The sequence below is a fragment of the Stegostoma tigrinum genome, chromosome 4 (assembly GCF_030684315.1).
Source record: "Stegostoma tigrinum isolate sSteTig4 chromosome 4, sSteTig4.hap1, whole genome shotgun sequence".
In the NCBI taxonomy this organism is placed as follows: Eukaryota; Metazoa; Chordata; class Chondrichthyes; order Orectolobiformes; family Stegostomatidae; genus Stegostoma; species Stegostoma tigrinum.
In genome coordinates this window covers 36,060,192-36,074,551 of record NC_081357.1, presented here as the reverse complement: position 1 = coordinate 36,074,551, position 14,360 = coordinate 36,060,192, and positions in this window count along the sequence as shown.

The window sequence follows — 14,360 nt, the reverse complement described above, 5'->3', positions numbered from 1 at the left end:
CCTATCCAGTTCTATCCCTTCCAAAGTGAGGCTTCTGCAGAATAAACTTTAGAGATTCTGTGTTATGGCTTTCCCAGTCACGGTCATTGTTGTAATAGATTGTCAGGCCACTGCATCCTTCTGAGAACATTGGTCGGCCCAGTTGGTTGGATGGCTGGTTTGTGATGCAGAATGATGCCAACAATGAGGATTCAATTCTCACGCCAGCTGAGGTTACCATGAAGGCCCCACCTGAAGCGTGGTCACCCTCGGATTAAATTCACCACCAGTTGTCTCTCTCTCTAGTGAGACAACAGTCATATAGTTGTTTAGAATGATGACAACTTTACCTTTCACCACCAGTGAATACATTTCAAATTAGCCAAATTGCAAACCTGTTAAGTATCTCTATAGAAGTCTTGTTGCAAGGGAAGATGCATTTGTCAATTTAGAATAGCAGCACCAGTTTGACAAAGCATAGGATTTGTTCCAGTTTGGGAAAATTCGAAGAGGACAGAACATTTCAATTACACCACTGTATTGTTCAGACCGTTAACCCTAACTGCTAGTTTCAGACAGAGCAGGTGTACAGCTATCCTTTGGAAATATTTGTTCTGGAGCAATCTTTCTTGCAGTCGTATTTTTCAGCAGTGTGTGCACTTGAATAAAAATAGAGCATAGAATAAGAAGTCAGCAGAAATATCAGAGGAGAGAAATTGGTAGGTTTAATGTTTCAGATTATTCATTAAAACCCATAGATTTCCAACATTTGCAGGTTTCTGTTTGCTTTTCTGTCTCCACAGATGCTGTGTGGCCAGTTGAGTGCCTCGGTATAACAAATGTCTGTTTGCAAGTAAGTGTGGAGTCTCAAATCTGATGATCACATTCTGCTTTTGGGTATTTTGATGAGATATCTGTGAAATGACCTGTGAGGCAAGGTATGGATGTCAACTTACTTAGATTTTAAATGCAGTATTTTATACATGCTCAGTTTTAAACTGAGGATGGTAGTGAGAAAAGACTAAGAAAGAATCTGGGAGAAGTTGGCTTTGTCACCACAACCGAGAGGGGGATTGCAGAGGACATGGTGCTCAACAGGACAAAGGGCATCAAACAGAGGGCAGTGGTGAGAAGTGACTGTGGGAGATTCTGAAAGAGTTTTGTCTTCCTACTGTTAGCGTATATAAGCTCTAATGGGTGGCCATTTTGAAGAGAGGATCTGAGGTAGAAGTGCTATTGTTGAGGTCAAAGTGCAAGCTTTGGTGAGCTCAGTGGGCCAGGAACAGGTAGAGACAATGGGTTGACCCGGACAGTCGAGTTTATGATGAAGGGTTTCAGCCTGAAACGTTGACTTTCCTGCCGTTTGATCTGCTGTGCTTTTTCAGCCTCATTCCTATACACTCTAGCTTCCAGCATCTGCAGTCCTCCTTGTCTCCAAGCTTTGGTGAGCATTAGGCTTTACTAAGGAGAGTGAGCAGTATTAAGATATGGTAAGGTAGGGTCTTTAAATCTGATAGTTACTAGAGGGATAGTAGTGGCAGTTAGTGGAGTGGTGTACTCCTCCTGTGAGATGAGGGTGAAGTTAATCATCCCTGACAACTATGTCTGCAGGAAGTGTAGCCACCTACAGCTCCTCTGAGACCTCATGGATCAGTTAGAGCGGCATTTGGATTCACTGAGGAGCACACAGGAGGCAGAGGGTGTGTTAGATTAAAGTTTCAAGAATGTGGCCATACCAAAGATTAAGCCCAGTAGATGGGTGACCAGTGCAAGAATCCCCATGGCTATACCCCTCTCTAACAAGTGTACTGTTTTAGATACTGGTGGGGAAAATGTCCTCTTGGGGGAGAGCAAAGCAGCAACCAGATCAGTGGCACCATGACTGGCACTTTTGTAAAACAGGGAGAGTCGAAGTGTAATTGAGTGAGTGGTAGTGAAACGGGACTCTGTAGTCAGGGGCATAGATAGGTGTTTTTGTGACCGTGAGTGAGACTCCAGGATGATGTGTTTCCTCCCTTGTCCAAGGGTCCAGGATGTCTAGGGGTGTGCGCAGGACACCAGAGGTTGAATAGTCAGTGGTGGTCCATATTGTTACAAACAACATAGGCAGAAAGAGAGATGAAGTCCTGCAAAGGGAATTTAGGGAGTTACACAGTAAGTTGGAAAGCAGAACCTCCTAAGGTTATAATCTTGGGATTTGTTCCTGTTTCATGGGCTGTTGAGGCCATAAATAGGAAGATATACAGTTTAATGTGTGGCTAAGAACTGGTATAGGAGGGAGGGCATCAGAAATCTGGATCATTGGGATCTGTTCAGGGCTGGAGGGATCTGTACAAGAAGAACAGGTTGCACCAAAAACAGAGGGACACCGATATCCTTGCAGGGAGGCTTGCTAGTGCTACTTGGAAGGGTTTAAACTAGTGTGGCAGGGGAACAGTAGCCAGAGCAGTAGGTCAGCATGTGGAGTGATTGAGGGGAAGGTAGAAGTTAAGTCAAGTAAGTCTAAATAGGAAGAACAAGCAGAGCCAGATTAATGGACATGTTGGGACTAGTGGTCTGAAGTCTATTTATTTTATTGCAAAGAGTATAACAGGTAACGGCAAATTAGTTTAGTGTCTGGATTAGTATATGGAATTATGATGTAGCATTACAGAAACTTGATTGAGAGAAGGGCAAGACTGGCAGCTCATCGAACCAGTTTAGATGTTTTGGGCGTGATAGAGAGGGGTGTACAAGGGGTGGGGGAGCTGCATTACTAATTAAGGACAGTGTTACAGATGCAGTAAGAGTGGGTGTCTTGGAAGTCTTATCCAGCGAGGCCATAAAGGTAGAACTCAGGAATAAGACAGGTGCAATCACTATGATAGGGGTAGACTATTAGCTTCCTAATAGCTAGTGGGAGATCGAGGAATAATCATGGAAAGATATTAAAACAACAGAGTTGTTGTAGTGAGTGATTTTAACTTGCCCAATATTGACAGGGGCTCCCTGAGTGCTGGGGCTTGAATGGGGCAGAATTTGTTTAGTGTGCCCAGGAAGATTTTATTGATTGATCGATTGAAGTGCAGTGAAAAGCTTTGTTTACAAGCAGCACAGGCAGATCATAGACAACATAGTTCTTCTGAAGAAGGGTCCCAACCCGAAATGTCAGCTTTCCTGCGGCTCTGATGTTGCCTGGCCCGCTGTGTTCCTACAGCTGCACACTGTGCTGTCTCTGATTGCAGCATCTGCAGTTCTTGCTATCTACAGGCAGAACAGTAAGCAAGGATGTACAGATCATAGGGTGAAATAAACTTGGACAGAGTGAGGCATACAGGTTACACTGTACAGGACGTGCACGAAGCAAGACCAACATTTCACAAGATCAATATCAGTTGAAGTTAGAAAGTCCATTCATCAGTCTAATAATGGCAGGGAAGAAGCTTTTCTTGAACATGTTGGTGTGTGTTTTCAAGCTCCTGCATCTTCTGTCTGATGGAAGAATTTTTGAAACAACATGTCGATAGTCCAATTGGGGAAGTGGTCATACCAGAACTTTTCATTGGAGAATGAGTCTGGCAAGGTGAACAAAGTTTCAGTGAGGGAGCATTTTGGGAACAGTGATCATAATTCTATAAATTCTAAGAAAGTTATGGATAAGACTGGTCCTTGGGTGAAAGTTTTAAATTTTGGTAAGGTTAATTATAACAGTATTAGGCAGGAACTGGATACATTAGATTGGGGGCAACTCTTTGAGGGTAAATCTACATCTGACATTTGGGAATCTTTTAAAGGCCAGTTGATCAAAGTTCTGGACCAGGATGAAAGAGAGGGATTAAAAGATTTGGAAACCCTGGATGACAAGAGATATTGAGAATTTAGTCAAACAGTAAAAGGAAGCATATGAAAGGTTCAGGAAACTGAAATTAGGTAGGCTGTTGAAGAAATAAAGGAAGCAGGAAAGAACTTGTTCAAGGAATTAGGAGGGCTAAAAGGGACCATGAAATATCTTTGGCAAGTATAGTTAAGGAGAATCCCATGACATTTTTAGGAATATTAAGATCAAGAAAGGCTAAGTCTATTCAAGGTGAAAGGAGGGAATTTATATACGGATCCAAAGGAAGTGGATGTGGTTCTAAACGAGGACTTCACATCGGAAATCACCATGCAGAAGGACATGGATGATGGTTAGATTAGGGAGGGGTTTGCTCATATTCTAGGGCAAGTGGTGGTGTTGGGCCTCATTAGCCCTATCCCAGCATACTGAGGGAGGCAAGGGAAGAGTTTGCAGAGATCTTGGCAAAGGACTTTGTAGCCATAGAGGAGGTCCCAGAAGATTAGGGAATAGCCAATGTTGCTGCTTTGTTTAAAAAGGGTAATAGGGAATAATCTAGGAAATTATAGACCTGTGAGGCTTATATCGGTGGTGGGGAAATTGTTGAAGAAGCTTCTTAGGGACAGGAGTTACTTGCATTTGGAGAAGAATGGACTTATTAAGGATAGTCAACCTGGCTTTATGCAGGGAATGTCTGGTCTCTCAAGCTTGATACGAGTTTTTTTGAGGAAGTGATGAAGATGATTGGTTAGGGTACGGTAGTGGATGTTGCATACATGGACATTACTAAGCATTTGAAAAGATCCCTCATGGTAAGCTGGTAAATTGGATAAAAAATTGGCTTTGTCATAGAAGACAGGGTAGCTGTAGAGGTGTGATTTTCTGACTGGGGGTCGATGACCTGTAGTGTTCTTTAAGGAGCTGTAGAAATGATTTGAATGAAAATGTCTGATTGGCCTGATTAGTAAGTTTGTAAACGACACGAAAATTGTGGCATTATGGATAGTGAGGAAGGTTGTCAAAGGATACAGCAGGATATAGATCAGTTGGAAAGTTGGAGAAAGAAATAGCAGATGGAGTTTAATCTAGACAATGTGAGGTTGTACATTTTGAGAGTTCACACGCTGGTAGAAAGTATAGAGTAAATGGCCATGGTTCTTACCGGCATTGATATACAGAGGGATCTTAGGGTGTAAATCTATATTTCCCTAAAAGTGGCAACATAACTGAATAAGGTGGTAAAGAAGGCGTAGGGCTTACTTGCCTTCATCAGTTGGGGCATTGAGTATAAAAGTTGGCAAATCGTGTTGCAGCTCCATAAGACTTCAGTTAGGCCACATTTGGAGTATTGTATGTAGTTCTGGTCGCGACACTATAGGAAGGCTGTAGAGATCTTGGAGAGGGTGCAAATGAGGTTTACTGGGATATTGCCTGGGATGTATTAGCTATAAGGAGAGATTGGACAAATTTGGATTGTTTTCGCGAGAGAATTGATGGTTGAGTGGCAATATGGTAGAAATATATACAATTATGAGGGGCATGGATAGGATGAATAGTCAGTCTTCTTCCTAGGGTGGAAATGTCAAATACCAGCGGGCATGGGTTGAAGGTGAGAGGGGGCAAGTTATAAAATCATAAGGGACATAGATGGGGTAAATAGACAAGGTCTTTACCCTGGGGTTGGGGGAGTCCACAACGAGAGGACATAGGTTTAAGGTGAGAGGGGAAAAATTTTAAAAGGACCTAAGGGGCAACTTTTTCAAGCTTAGGGTGGTGCGTGGATGGAAAGAGCTGCCAGAAGTAGTGGAGGCTGGTACAACTACAGTATTTAAAAGGCATCGGCATGGGTACATGAATAGGAAGGGTTTACAGGGATATGGACCAAATGCTGGCAAATGTGACTAGATTTATCTAGGATGTCTGGTCAGCATGGACAACTTGGATCGAAGAGTCCTTTCCCGTGCAATAAGTCTTTGTGTGTCTCAGGTGTGTGAGGCAAGCTTTTTTAACATGGAGGGAGATAGGTGCCTGGAACATGCTGCCAGAGGAGATGGTAGAAGCAGATATGATAACAACATTTAATAGCCATTACACAGCCACATGAACAGACAGGGAATAGAGGGATACAAGACTGTGTGCAGACAGATGGGATTAGTTTAGAATGGCATCGTGGTCAACACAAACATGGTGAGCTGCAGGGCTTGTTCCTGTGCTGTACTGTTCTATGTTCTATGCAGATAAAGTCGTGAAGCCATATGCATGTTATAAGCACAGTCAAAGATATTTGGCAAAATCTTATAGGGGCCTGAGTGACGTGGCTTATGGTGAGATGTTTGCCAAAATCAAGTGAGATGTCCGATGTGTTCTGTCTTGGCGTTGGGAGCAAGTTGTTCCATATTTTTATGCTTTTCACAGGCTGAGCGGCGGTTTTCTCGCTAGGCAGCAGCGAGTTTCCAAATAAGGAGGATTATTGCTTTTTAAACTCATTTTTGATGACTGAACTCACCTCATTAATATTCAGCTTTCTATCGAGTTTTGAGAAGATTTGTAGCTCAGGTTGAGCTTCTGGATGTGAGTTTGCTCGCTGAGCTGGAAGGTTAGTTTTCAGACGTTTCGTCACCATTCTAGGTAACATCATCAGTGAGTCTCCGATGAAGCACTGGTGTTATGTCCCGCTTTCTATTTATCTGTTTAGGTTTCCTTGGCATCACCAACATCACCAACCCAAGGAAACCTAAACAGATAAATAGAAAGTGGGACATAACACCAGTGCTTCAGCGGAGGCTCACTGATGATGTTACCTAGAATGGTGACGAAACGTCTGAAAACTAACCTTCCAGCTCAGCGAGCAAACTCACATTCAGTTTTCTATCTTACCAAACTCACCAAACAGTCTGGACGCGACATAGACAAGGAAACCGGAGCAACCCGACAACTTCAGCTCGCCACTTGCTTCAGGTGATCTCCATGTTGAGTCCAACCAAACTGCAGCTCAGCGCACGATCCACCAGCAGCAGCCATATTCACCCCATGTCCTTGAACAGTGGCATGTGCCAATCCCTCACGATCATTGTGGTACCTTTCCAATACACTGCTAGTGTACTCGAGAAGCATAAACTTGCATTGCGGACGTTGGAAGACTACAGCAGGGATGCTTTGTGTGCATGACCAGACACCCAGCTGAAGGATAGGACCAAGCTACATCTTAAGGCTGCTCGCTTGCTCTTTGGCCTTCACTCACTTAATATATACCTAGACGGTGTCATTATCCATGCCTTGCCTTGCCAATTAACATGCACCCAACCAGACAGCCTGCCTAACTAGTCTGCAGTCCTCAATCAAGTGAGCAATTGTTTTGCTGTATGGCAATGTGACATGCTGATCTCATACCTACTGTGCCAACAGGGAGCCATCCATCAGTCAGCAGGTCCTGGCACGGTCAATCAAGGGCAGCTTCCGATATCAACTCAGACCATGGTCAGGGGTTCATGCTGTCAAAGTATGGGGAGTAGGTCAAAGTCAGTCCTGTGGATTACATTGTAGCCAGTCGTGAGGTTAGGGTTAATTTGTTCAGGGAAGTGTGCAGACACCATCATTCGTGGCTGTAAAATGATGCTAGATGGTGTAACAATGCCATTTGGCCATATACAAAGAGAGGAACAATCTGGATTTACAGTCGAAGAATGTAAATTTATGTAAACGTTCAGAACCATTTACAAGCTGTTGTCACCTGTGCCACCAAGTTTCTTCTTCCTCCCCCTCCTAATGTACTCCCTATTTCCACAGCTGGAATGGAGCCTGCTTGGCATTAGTCCTGGAGCTGTGGTGCTGTGATGCTCTACCACTATTGGAGTCTCCTTACGGAAGACTTCAGATGAGCCTGTGAATGGTACCTTGCTGAAACACCATGTCTGCTTGTTAGGCAGGGGCACTTTTAGTGTTTGGCAATTTTGCCATTCCCCTGGTGTTAAGACTACATTGGCTGGGTGATGGAGTACATGTGTGTGTACGTATGCAGCATGCCTTGAGGGTGCTGGACCTGGCCCTCCATGGCAGCTGCTAAACTGTCTGTGGAGGAAGATGGAGTCACGTGATTTGCTACATTGCTGCAGCTTCTGGGCAGTGACACCATTGTGTCTCACATACCTCATTAGTGAAGGGAACTGTGGGAGAATACAGCAGAATATAGATAGATTGGAGAGTTGGGTGGAGAAGTGGTAGATGGAGTTCAATCCAGGCAAATGCGAGGTGATTCATTTTGGAAGATCCAATTCAAGAGTGAACTATACGGCAAATGGAAAAGCCCTGGGGAAAATTGGTGCACAGAGAGATCTGGGTGTTCCGGTCCATTGTACCCTGAAGGTGGCAACACAGGTCGATGGAGTGGTCAAGAAGGCATACAGCATGCTTTCATTCATCGAACGGGGTATTGAGTACAAGAGTTGGCAGGTCATGTTACAGCTGTATTGGACTTTGGTTTGACCACATTTGGAATACTGCACAGAGTTCTGGTCGCCACATTACCAAAAGGATGTGGATGCTTTGGAGAGGATGCAGAGGAGGCTCACCACGGTGTTGCCTGGTATGGAGGGTGCTAGCTATGAAGAGAGGTTGAGTAGATTAGGATTATTTACATTAGGAAGACAGAGGTTGAGGGGGGGCCTGATTGAGGTCGACAAAATCATGAGAAGTATCGATAAGGTGGATAGCAAGAAGCTTTTTCCCAGAGTGGGGGACTCCATTATTAAGGGTCACGATTTCAAGGTGAGAGGGGAAAAGTTTAAGGGACATATGCGTGTAACGTTCTTTATGCAGAGGGTGGTGGGTGCTTGGAATGCGTTGCCAGCGGAAGTGATAGAGGCGGGTGCAATTGTGTCATTTAAGATGTATCTAGACAGATACATGAGTGGGCAGGGAGCAGAGGGATACAGATCCTTGGAAAATAGATGACAGGTTAGACAGAGGATCTAGCTCGGCGCAGGCTTAGAGGGCCGAAGGGCATGTTCCTGTGCTGTAATTTTCTTTGTTCTTTGTTGTACCTGTCTGTTGTTCCTTTTCCTCCCTTTCTATGTAGACGACGTCCCTGATTGCTGCCATTACAGGGTTCTGTCCTGGTGAAGAGCAGGTGCCTGGTCTACGAAAGTCCTCTCGGTGCCAGTGGCCAGGTTGTTTCTTCCTCAGCAGCTGTGGAGCTGTCATAGTACAGTGCTCAGAAGATTGGGTTCAGTGTCCTCTGAATCTTCTTCTCACCAAGGACACAGTCCCAAGTCCTTTAGGCTTATCCTCATAACTGAAGGTTCTCATTCCTGGAGCTTTTCTTGTCAATCACTTCTGTACTGTCTCCAATGCGTTCACATCTTTCCCTATAATGTGGTCCCCACAACTGTGCACAATACTCCAGCTGAAATTTAACAAGTGTCATGTACAAATTCAACATCACTTACCTGCCCTTATAGTCTATTTCCATAAGACCAAAAAAAATTAAGAGTGAAATTAGGCCATTCAGCCTATTGAATCTTGCTGATAGTTTCTCAACACCATTCTTGTGCCTTCTCCCTGTATTTCTTGATCCCCTTATCAATCAAGAACCTATCTACCTCTGACTTAAATACACTCAATGACTTGGCCTCCACAGCCCTCTGCAGCAACGGGTTTCACAGATCAACCACCCTTTGCCTGAAGAAATTCTTCAACATCACAGTTCTAAAGGGTCATCCTTTTACTCTGAGGCTGCGCTCGCAGGTTCCAGAATCTCTTACTAATGGAAACATCTCCACATTCACTCTATCCAGGCCCCTCCGTATTCTGTAAGTTTCAATCAGATTGTCCCTCATCTTTTTAAACTCCATCAATTACAGACCCAGACTCCTCAACCACTCCTTGTATGACAAGTCCTTCATCCATGGGATCATTCTTGTGAACTTCCCTACCAATGTCAGTACATCCTTCCTTGGGCATGGGGCCTAAAAACTGCCCTTAACATTTCAAATGCAGTGCGATCACAGACTCCACAGTACAGCTTTGCTGTTGCATTCTAGTCGTCTTGACATGAATGCTAACATTGCATTTGCCTTCCTAACTGCCACCTGAACCTGCACATTAGCCTTAAGAGAATCTGGAACTAGGACTCCCAAATCCCTTTGTACGTCAGATTTCCAAAGCTTTTCCCAGTTTAGAAAGTAATCTACAACTCTGTTTTGAGATCAGAGATAACGGAAACTGCAGATGCTGGAGAATTCGAGATAACAAAGTAGACCCTTCTTCAGGAAAGGTCTGGTTCTGTATGCAGCTGCTGAGGAAGGTGATGTGGCTGTGGTGCCTGGTTTGCTTCAGGACATGGTCGAGCAGTTTCAAGGCGGAAGAGATGACAAGAGAGTTGCAGTGGGAGAGCAATCCCCTGAGGTTGGTCCAGAGGGAGGAGGGTAACTACTTCAGGTTAGGCATCCCTGGAAGAGGTTTCACAGTGAGGTTAAAATTGTGATCAATCTGATGAAGGGTCTAGGCACGAAACATCAGCTTTTGTGCACCTAAGATGCTGCTTGGCCTGCTGTGTTCATCCAGCTCTACACTTCTGTTATCTCCCATTACACCTCTGTTCTTCCTCCCAAAGTGCATAACTTCACACTTTTGACATTGCACTCCATTTGCCACTTTTTTGCATAAATTCCTAGCCTATCCAGGTGATCTGCAGCCTCCCTGCTTCCTCAACTACCTGTCTGCCACCTATCTTTGTGTCACTAGTAATAAACCCAAGAACACTGAATGCTTGATTAACTGCTCTCTCCACTTACCTTGCCACCTTCAGTGATCTGTGTACATATACATTCAGGTCCCCCTTCTCCTGCACCCAGTTCAGAATTGCATCCCTATTTTATATTGTCTTCCAATGTTCTTTCATTCAAATTGCATCACCTCACATTTCTCTGCATTGAACCTCATCTGCCACCTTTCTGACCACTCCACCAACCTATCACTTTGGAGTTCCACACTGTCCTCACAGTTTACAAATCTTTTGAGAGTCCCCTCCATACTAAGATCTGGATCATTAATATATATATATAAGGAAAAGTTAAAGTCTAACATTGGCCTCTGGGGAGCTCTACTAAAAACCTTCCATTAGCCTAAAAGATATCCACTGATCATTATCCTCTGTTTCCATCACTGAGCTAATTTTGCATCCGCATTGCTACAGTCCCTCTTTTAACAATGACCTACAATTTTCCTCAAGTCTGTTGTTGGGAACTGTATCAGTGCTTTCTGGAAATCCGTGTACAGGGGTAAACCCTAATCGATCCTTGCTGTTACCTCTTCAGAAAATCTCCACCAAATCAGTTAAACACGATTCTCTTTTTAGAAATCCCTGCTGACTTTTCCTAATCAACCTACCTTTTTCCGTATGATTACTAATTCTATCAATCACTTGGGGAGGGATAGTGGGAATGCCACATCCGTTTTGTCAATTTCAATTGAAAGTCACCACCGCTTGTGTCAAAAAAGCTAATCACCACTTGGATTTTTCTTACTTGCAACAAACATAGAAATGGGGAAAAAAAACAGGGAAAGTTGTCCCCCAGATGTCTTGCCCATTGTAGAGGATTTGAGAGCACTGCAGTGAGGTGAACTCCCCCAGGAAAGAGAGGAAGAAGGTAAATTCTCCACCCAAATAGATATGGTTGGATGTGGCCGTGAGCAGTAGGACTGTTCTCTCCAACCTGGAGATAGAGTGTACCTCACGTTAGATGAAAAGTAGTAGGCATAACGCTTAACAGATACCAAGTCCCTAACTCCGACCTGCTTGAACCGTACACAACAACATTCCTCAGGATAACACAACTCACTGCTCCACCTAATCTTTGCTATCAAGGCACCTCCTCACATAACAATCTGAGCAGCCATGGCTCGCCCTAACAATCAGTAAAATATCTTCTTATACCTTATACAGTTCAAGCACTCTCAACAAATAGTGTTTATCCTCTTCTGCATACAAGCCGTAATGAGCACAAAAAATCTTTTTAAAAAAAAAAATTAGAGATGGAGATTTAGTCTTGGATGGGAAGGTGTGACCAGCGATGGGCACCCTGGTTGACCATTAGTAACCAGTCTCTGCCTACTTTATGCGCTGGAATCAATGTCTTGTCACTGAATCTGCAGATCTCAGAAGCAGCTTGCCATGACGGCCTGACTGCTCATGCTGAGGTACTTGTGCTCTGATTTATTGGTATTTTCTATGTGTTGAGTCCCCATCTTCCATAGTGTTCACCCCATCCTTAAGCTGTGCTGCCATGTGGCTGAGAAGATGGGATTTATTGCTGTTCCTGCTGAAGCTGTTGGTGGTGGCACGGCCTCTGATGTTTCCCTCAATAGAGCTAAATCTAGAGCTAATTAAGTTGCTTCCCTGCCATGGTGAAGACTAGAAAATGCTGGTGAAAGTGAATGAAATGCTAGACAAGTCAAATATTTTCCAATGAGTTGGCAATTGGCTGTCAAGCAGAGAACTGCGATCCTGTGGCTGAAATTGTTCAGTTTCATTGATCAACCTCTTCCTGCTCAGAAATGTTACATGATACCAAGTTATAGTCCAACAGGTTTATTTGAAATCACAGGCTTTGTGATTTCAAATGAACCTGTTGGTCCATAACCTGGTGTTATGTGACTTCTGACCTTGTCCACCCCAGTCCAACATGGCCACTTCCACATCAAACTCTTCCCAAAATGTGAAATGCTGAAGATATTTGCACTGTGCATTCATCTCAGTGACCTTGTGAATTGTTGATAAGTCAGGGAAACATGTTCTGTGGCTGGGAAATTCAGGATTCAGGGCTGAAGAACTTTATAATTTGCTTCTTAACAAACTCTCCACGTATATATGTGAACTCCGTGGCTGTTCCCTGTGCTTTCAGCTTCATGCTGGGGAAAGATAGTAGGGAGCGAGCACATCAGCCCCAACCTAAGATCAATTTGTAGAATTTTCCCACCTCACTTGCTGTCGAATCCACCTCTAATGACTGTTGTGGGTAAATCATCACAATTACCTTTGATTCAGCTATTTGTTAAGAAATCTCACAATCAAGTACTGAAACAATGATTTAAACTTTATTCAAGTAGTAGCCAAAATAATACCCCTGAAGTAATAAGTTATGTTTCACAACTCAACTTGGCTGTTACCCAGTCAGTGGTGGAACTTAGTTACGATTCTGACCAACAGTGTCCACATCTGGATGTGTTCAGGGTTTTATCCTTGTGCAATGTGTTCTTCAAAGTTCTGCTAATGAAAGTATTGGATTCTTATACAGGTTTTCATCCCTCAGGCCTATGTATGATGTTATATTATTGGTGATTCTTTTGATTCTTTCATACAAATTGTTGACTACTCCTCTCAAGCCATGAAGTCTGCAGCATAGCTTCTTATTTGAAGCAATTTCTGTGTTCCTTGTTACATTTGGCATTAACTGTGTTTTTAAAGACAGTCAATCCTGCAGTTAATTCATTAAGTTCTTCTGCAGGGCAATCAGTTGTCCACATGGCAAAAAGCAACCAATTCTCGAGCAAAGAGTTTGTAGCTTCGGATCGGCCTTTTCCTAGACATGACCAGTTGGTTTCAATTCCTGTATAAGTTTGTCCTTGTCCATTAATAGATTTATTCCAGACAAAGTTATTGCTGCTTCTTTCAATGTTTAACAGTTTATCTTTGTTGATTCTTTCAATCCATGAACAGCTATTAAAGTTTTGATGTTTGCAATATCACATGACCTAGGAAGGTCTTGCCCATTACCTTTTAAGTTTCATCACAAACCTCATTCACTGTATATCTATTGTACCTGTCTCCCTCACAATTATCAGATGCTGAACCAGGTTTGGTACCTTGCTACTGTGTTTGACCTAGAGGTAAACTATTGACAGTATATATTGTTAAGTCTGCCTAATTCCACTTCCTGATGTCTCCTGACTCTGTCCTGCATCAGCTCATCCGAAACCCTGATACAAGCCTTGGTTACCTCCCAGAATGGGCTGAAACTTAGGTGAGATTTCTGTCAGCTCTTACAGTACAGAAACAATCTCTGCATAATCATGAAAAAATGAACAAATGTAACATTTTTTAATATAAATTGTGATAGGATAACAAATAGCAGTGATGAAAGTGTAGGGGCAACAGCTGCATATTGGATTTCAGTTTCTCAGTGACCGATTACTACACATAGTCAAGTATGAATTGAGAAATTAAAATGATTAATTATTATCTGCCAAATTGTAACATGTTGAATCTCATATTCAATGGGCTGAATTTTTCAATGTAGGGTCCCTATGCCCCAAACCTCTGGCGTAAATCTAGGAGGGGCTTGCCCTGCTTTGCCAGTTTGCAGTTTTGTTCTTGGATCATCAGTTAGCTTCAGGCCAGTTGTCCAGCTCATTTTCGGAGGGAACCTGTGTTTGATAGCTGCCAGCCAATTTCAGAAGCGCCAGCAGGGGTGGTGAGCACCACTGAGGTTGTAACCAGTCCCAAATAGAATTCATTCATGGAGCTGCACGAGAAGGCAAGTTCATAGTGGTGGGGAGAGGGGCTGACTTA